At 49.1% G+C, this 7,306-nt stretch overlaps 1 pseudogene; it reads right to left on the bottom strand.

Moving 5' to 3' along the window:
• Positions 1 to 1,669: 1,669 nt before the first annotated feature.
• Positions 1,670 to 2,259, bottom strand: LOC128406048 (E3 ubiquitin-protein ligase RNF183-like; annotated as a pseudogene).
• Positions 2,260 to 7,306: the final 5,047 nt, after the last annotated feature.

Here is a 7,306-nt window from a genome sequence, read left to right as displayed (position 1 = left end):
AGTTGCATCAGCTAGCAAACTCAAGCCTGCAGACTTACTATCTCTCACATTGGTCCTAGAACAATGCAGCAGTATGATTGGTCCGCAGGAGCCACCCAATCCAGCTCCAGGTGGAAGTGAATCCACAACCTGATTGGCCTACAGGAGAATCCCGGAATTAGCCAATCACGTGTGGCCCATTGTGTAAATAATGTATATAAAGCAGATATTGTGGGGGAACTTTCATTCCTCGCTAATATGAGCTGAATAAAGAGCATGAAATCCACACTCAACTCCAAGTATATTTCACTTGCCTAGATGGAGGATATGGAAGGGCGTGTGTAGAAACTGGCCTGCTGTACAGAGGTAACATTTACATTAGCTGCCCTACTCACTTTTGCCTCTGCCCCCACCTACCACCAGCATGTGGTGCTCAGAAGGTTGCCCAGAACGGAATGAGGTAATTGGGTTGGGGGAAAAGATTTTCCACCCCTGAATTGGCATTTCCTTGTAGGGAAAGGCAATGCAGCCCCCCCCCCAAGTTCATTTTGTGTGTCCCTTTCCCAATCCACCCTGTCCACACTAAACCTACCTTTTTGCAAGATCCAAGAGATTGCTTTGATCCTGTTATCAGCCACCACTCTTACAAGCTGATGCAATTTGAAACAAAACACTGCAGTGTAGATAAAAAAGTTTTAATGCCACTGCCGTTTGGCCCCCTTCTAACCAGTAGTGCGCACACTAGGAGAAAGAAACCCTTGAGCACCTGCCTTCATTGCATGCCTGCATGATGTGAGTACACAGAGGACCATCTTCAAGCCTGGACAGAGGACAGTTAAGATCTGCAGCCTTGGTGGTTCCACATTCAGCAGTGCAGTCAATGTTCTCTAGATGTTGGGAACTCTTCATTGGCTGCAGCAGAGGCATTTGGCACAGGGGAAGAGGCTGGTTTGGAGGGTCAGCATAGCTCAGTGGTAGAGCCTTACATGCAGAAGTTTCCAGGTTCAATCCTCAGAATCTCCAAGTAGGAATAAGAAAGACAGACCACTGCCTGAAACCCTTGAGAGCTGCCACTCAGCATAGACAATATGGAGCTAGATGGACCAATGGCCTGGCTGTAAGGCAGATTCCTATGTCCCTTTACTCCAAGTATGGGGAAAATTGGGCCCTCCAGATGTGGTTGTGTTACAGCTCCCATCATGACCAGAGATTATGGGAGTTGTAGTTCAGCAACACCTGGAATGAGAAAAGCTCTCATCTCCACACCGGCTATATTCCCATTATCCATTTTCACCCTCTTACCCTCTTTAGCCAACTTAAGAAGCAGCGAGTTTGTTAGTTGAAATGCTCCCATTGCCCTGTCATGTCCTCATCCCCATCCCTATTTAAAAGCTCACAAGTAACCCTCAAGGTCAAATCCTGGGACCCAGTGGCAGTCCAAACCGTTTTGCTGTCTGGGGCGAAAGACAAGATGGCAGTCTCTCTCTTGTTCTATAGGCAGAATCTGACCAGGCTTTGAATCTTAAATCATAACTGGGCAATGTCTTCCAGCACACTTGAGCTGACTTGGAGAACTCAAGGCAGGCTGTGTGACACACACAAGCTAGTCCTCCCAACACTTTGCTTCTGCTCGCCAACCACCTCTACCCTGCCCTCAGCATCTTCCGCCTGAGGAGGCTGCTGGTCCCTCTCACCCCCAGCCCCCAAAGAGCTGCCTCGTCCAAAAGATGGAGAAGATGAGTAGTAAAGTCATGCTTAAGATGAGAGCCATCAGGTAGGTGAAAATCTGGAGCTGGGGGTTGCAGGCACACGCCCACATTGGGGAGCGGTGGTGGTTGGGCATGATTGTGGTGGCAGTGGTAGCACTAGCCGGGCGGCTTGGCTCACAGTAGCTCTCAATGCTTGGATCTCTCACTGGGCCCAGGTCCAGGGTGTAAACCCTGGGCTGGCAGAGGAAGTACCTGCTCTTGCGCTGCTCCTTCAAGCACAGCTGCCAACCCTACAGGATGATGTGGTTGGGCTCCAGGCACAGCAGGCGCAGGAGGGCTTCATTGGTGGGCAGCTCAGTGACAGGCTGGTCGGAGGGGAGGACAGTAGGGTGGCGGCAGAGTGAGCACTGCAAGCGGTTCTGGGCTGGGGACACCAAGCTGAGAAGAGCCAGGCACTTGATGCAGAAGGAATATTGGCACTAAAGGACCTTGGGGTGCAAAAAGTGTTGTCGTAAGGGTTTCAGCAGATGGGGCATTCAGCCTCCAGCCCCTGGACCTGCTTCTCAGCCATGGGGAAACCCAGTCAACAGCACAGCCTTCTTTGCTACCTAGGAGACTAAAAAACAAGGGCAGGTGGAAACCCAATGACAGTAATCATACAGCAGCATCAATGCAGTGGAACCTTTGGCCCACAAGAGGGAACGTTTGGCTTGCCATAGGGCCGTATTTACTGAGGCTGATGGGAGTTGTAGTTCTTCAACATTGGTGGGGGTGGGAGACAAGTTTCCCAACATCTGGTTTTTACAGCATCAGCAAATGCAAAGAGAGAGGTCCTCCACCCAAGGGAATTTGCAGTACGAAGTTTAAGAGTGGAAGTAAGCCCTTCTCTTGCAAAGCAATTGATAAGGCAAGGGTGGGAAGATAAACATCCACATCAGAACAGCCTGCTGGAACAGTCCAATGGCAATCTATTTTATTTTATTTTCAATGCAAAATTACAACAAAAATTACAAACATTGAATCCAAAATGAAACAGTACAAACAAGGAAAAAAACCCCAAAACACAAGAGAGGGAAAACACACACACACACACACAAACAAAAAAACAAAAAAACCACCACACGTCTACAAATAATACCATATCATCATTCTAATCTAATCATTACTGTCAGGGGACTGCCATCGGAACAGGGAAGGGAAGGAGAGGGGCAGTTAGGTTACAGGGAACCTCCGAAAATCTTGTGAAGCAGTTCCCCTTCCTGTGGTGGGGAAAGCCACACCTCCAGTGGGGAAGAGGGGAAGGGACCAGAGGATGCTGCTGGGAGCCTCAGCACCGCTCCTGGGCAAGCCAGCCAGGAGGGAAGCACGCCTCTTCCGTCACCCACCCTGCGCAGAGGTGTAAAACGCAAAGAAGGAAGGAAAAGGCTGGGGGTGACTAAGCTATTATGTTGGGGGAGGACCCGGAAATGACCACTCCCGGATTCTGCTAGCGATTGAGGCAGACATGAACTTGTGGTTCTACACTGTAAATAGTTTTGCACCAAAATAAAACCTGTAAAAGACAGGTTGGAGTCCTGACTGGTTACTCACAAGCAACCACCATTGCCATCTGACAGCAATCCGGGAGTCATTGCGGTTGCTCAAGTGTAACAGCAGAGACACACACGATGAGTCACCTCAAAAAGGGAGCTGCAGGCGGAGGCACTGAGGGAGAGGAGGCGTGGAACGTAGCAGCCATGGTACAGAGGAACGTGGAGTTGGAGCCACACGTCATCGAGCTTGTAGTGAGGCTTGAGGAGCGCAGAGTGCAGGACCAGCAGGTCAGAACCACTCAAGTTGGGAGAAAAGTACCATTGCTGCTGAGCAAGTTTGGAGGGAACCCCCAAGAATACCTGGCATTTAAGACTGAGATTAAATACGCCCTGGACTTGCAAAAGAGGGCCACCCAATGGAAGTGCAGGTGTTAATCGATTCTGGGGTGAGTGAGAATTTTTTCAGCAGAGACTTTGCCTTGGAGCACCAGTTGCACCTGTTACCACTAGACTTTCCCTTGCAAGTCACCACCATTGATGGGAACCCTGAAACCAACCGTCTCCTTGATCTCAGACCCACTGAAAGAGGCGGTCATTAAACCGCTTCTTAAAAAAACATCTTTAGACCCAGCCAATATGGCTGTCAGCTTCGTTCCGTAGCTGACAGAGGCTGGGAATCTAAGCAAGCCAAGGGAGATAAGGACACTGGAATGTGGACTGGAATGTGAGAGGGAGGAGGGGCAGCCGAGTGGCAGAGTTTCAGAGAGCAGAGAGCAAGCAGAAGATAGCAAAGCTCTAAACACCAATCTTAGTTCAGAGACAGAAGGGGAGAGGCCGGGAATAGCTAGCCCAAAAACTTGAAGGCGCAAAAAGGTCAGTGAGAGGAGGGAAAAAGAGCGGAAGCGAAAGGTTTTTTTCCACTGTTGGAAGAAGAGGAAGGGGCGGAGTTTAGACTCGGCAACTGCTAACTTGGAGTCAGACACAGAGTGAAGGAGCTCCAGAGTGATTTATGTGTTTGAGCAATAAACCTGAGATAATTACTGCCGGTGTCTCGCTTCTGTGGGAGAGCCAAGCCATTACAATGGCCAACTATCGCCCAGTCTCCAATCTTCCATTCTTGGGCAAAGTGATTGAGCGTGTGGTTGTTGAACAATTCCAAGCTCTACCTCTCTTTCAAATCGGAACCAGTGAAGGCGGTGAAGGTCCTGTGCGAGTGCCTGGAGGCGGTTGGAGGATGGATGGTGGCTAACAGATTGCGGTTGAATCCTGACAAGACAGAAGTACTCTTTTCGGGGAACAGGGGGCGGGCAGGTGTGGGGGACTCCCTGGTCCTGAATGGAGCAACTGTGCCCCTGAAGGACCAGGTGTGCAGCTTGGGAGTCACTTTGGACTCACAGCTCTCCATGGAGGTGCAGGTGAATTCTGTGTCCAGGGCAGCTGTCTACCAGCTCCATCTGGTACGCAGGCTGAGACCCTACCTGCCTGCAGACTGTCTTGCCAAAGTGCTGCATGCTCTAGTTTTCTCCCACTTGGACTACTGCAACAGGCTCTATGTGTTAGTTTCTGTTTGTGCCACTGTGCAGCTGCTTAGAGTCACAAGACTCTGTTTACATTCAAGAGACAATCCAGGCTGTTGGAAGTCTCACGGAAGACGGATGTGATGTACTGGTTTCCTGTTCCTTTGTTTGTTTCAGTTGCTCTCTGCTCTCACAGAGAGAGAATGTGTTTTCTGTCTGCGTAGCTTAGTAATAAAACTCATAGAGATGTGGCCATAAATCTCATCACTTCCGTGTGCTGCTTTGATTCTCTGCATAATGGGAATGTGCCTGGAGGTCTCATCAAAGGCTCAGATCGTTAATCACATCGAAGGACTCAGCCGGAGGAAAATGAGCTTTATCAGCTCGGTCGAACGGAGATTTCAACATTTTTTGTTTCGGGCCCAGAAGAACATCAGAAAGAACGGAATGTAGGTTATCTTCTCTGTGTGTCAAGGGTGGACTTTGAACTTCAAGCCAAAACACTAACCGGCTGCGGCAGAAGGGTGCTTTTGGAATGCAGCTGCTTGTAAACAGACAGAGTCTGCCTTAAAGACTCAGACATGGCTAATCCAAAAGTACAGGAGGCTCTTCAAAATGCGATGGGAATTCCAAAGCTCTCAAAAGGTAATTATCAGGACTGGGTGCAGTATGCAGAGGCTCTGCTAAGAAAAGAGGGTCTGTTTAATGTGATAACAGATGCCCCCCCAGCTCCGGTGACCGAAGCATGGGAGGCTAAGGATTCCAAAGCAAGGGGGACTCTGACGCTTATTGTGTCCCCTGAAGAGTTATGTCTTTTGTGTGACAAGGACTCAGCCCAAAGAGATGTGGGACAGTCTCCAACAGTCACATTTAAGAACAGAGGCTGGTGCTTCTTTGCTCTTTTAGGCCAAGTTGCATGATATGGCACTTGCTGATGGAGCAGACGTACGTGCTCACCTCATGGAAATGCAGAATCTCAGGCATGAGTTGCAACAGCGTTGAATCACCTTTCCAGAGGCTGTGTATTCCTTCATGATTCTACATTCTTTGGGTTCAAGTTGGGAAGCGATTGCCAGCCAGCTTGCTGTTTTGCCTACTGCTCTGCTAACGGTAGCACATGTTACTGCTGTGGTGTTAAATGAAGCGGATCGGCGTAGTGCTAACTGCATCACTAAGGGGGAGTCCTCACAGATGTCATCCCAGAATGCAGTGGAACCACTAGATGGCGCCAAAGCTTTGAAGGCAGTGAAATGCTACTCGTGTGGATGTCTAGGCCACGTGAAGAGGGAATGTAACTATCCCAATGCCAAGGCAACAGAGCAGCACAGCGAAAGTTCAACGTGTGGAAAAGGCAAAGGTAAAGGCAAAGGTCAGAAGTCCAGGACAACGCAACTCAATGTTAGTTTCTGTTTGCCACTGAGCAGTGCTTTGGAGTCACAAACTCTGTTTACATTCCACACATTCCATACTGTTGGAAGTCTCACGGGAGACGGATGTGACGTTAGTGGTTTCCTGTTCCTTTGTTCCTTTGTTCAGTTGCTCTCTGCTTTCATAGAGAGAGGATGTATATTTCTTTGCTGTCTGCGTACCTAGAAAATAAACTCTTTACAATGTAGCCATAAATCTCATCACTTCCGCATGCTGCTGGAAACTCTGCTTAATGGGAATGTGCCTGAGGCCTCATCAAAGGCTCAGGTCGTTAATTGTCGTCAGGGGCGACTAGGCCGGAAGATGAGCTTTATCAGTTTGGCCGAATGGAGATGCCGACATTTTGGGGTCTGGGCCCAGAAGAACAGACTGTAGGTTATCTTCTCTGTGTGTCAAGAAGATTGATGAGAGGTATGTGCTCGAGCCCCAGGAAGCCTGCCAGTCCCTAATTAAGGGTGGTCTTTGAACTTCTAGCCAAAGCTCTGACCGGTTGCTGCAGAAGCTCAGGAGCATGCAAAGGCCTCAAGAAGGGTGCTTTTGGAATGCAGCTGCTTGTAAATAGACGCAGCTTGCTTTAAAGACACAGAAGGCTAATGCCAGAATAATGGAGGCCCTTCGAAATGCCATGGCAATTCCTAAGCACTCAAAAGGGAATTATTTGGACTGGGTGTAGTATGCAGAGGCTCTGCTAAGAAAAGAGGGTCTGTTTAATGTGATAACGGACGTCGTCGTCCCCAGCTCCAGTAACTAAGAATGGGAGGCTAAGGATTCCAAAGCAAGGGGAACTCAGACACTTATTGTGTCCCCTAAGGAGTTATGTCTTTTGCGTGACAAGACCTCAGCCAGATTGATGTGGAACAGTCTGCAACAGTCACATTTGAGAATGGAGGTGGGAGCTTCTTTGTACTTTTATGCCAAGTTGCATGATATGGCACTTGCTGAAGGAGCAGACGTACGTGCTCACCTCATGGAAATGCAGAATCTCAGGCATGAGTTGCAACAGTGTGGAATCACCTTTTGAGAGGCTGTGTATTCCTTCATGATTCTATATTCTTTGGGTTCAAGTTGGGAAGCGATTGCCAGCCAGCTTGCTGTTTTGCCTACTGCTCAGCTAACGGTAGTGCACGTAACTGCTGTGGTG

This window comes from Podarcis raffonei, chromosome W, assembly GCF_027172205.1.
Source record: "Podarcis raffonei isolate rPodRaf1 chromosome W, rPodRaf1.pri, whole genome shotgun sequence".
In the NCBI taxonomy this organism is placed as follows: Eukaryota; Metazoa; Chordata; class Lepidosauria; order Squamata; family Lacertidae; genus Podarcis; species Podarcis raffonei.
Note: the sequence above shows the minus strand (reverse complement) of the source record. Positions and strands in the feature narration are given on the sequence as shown.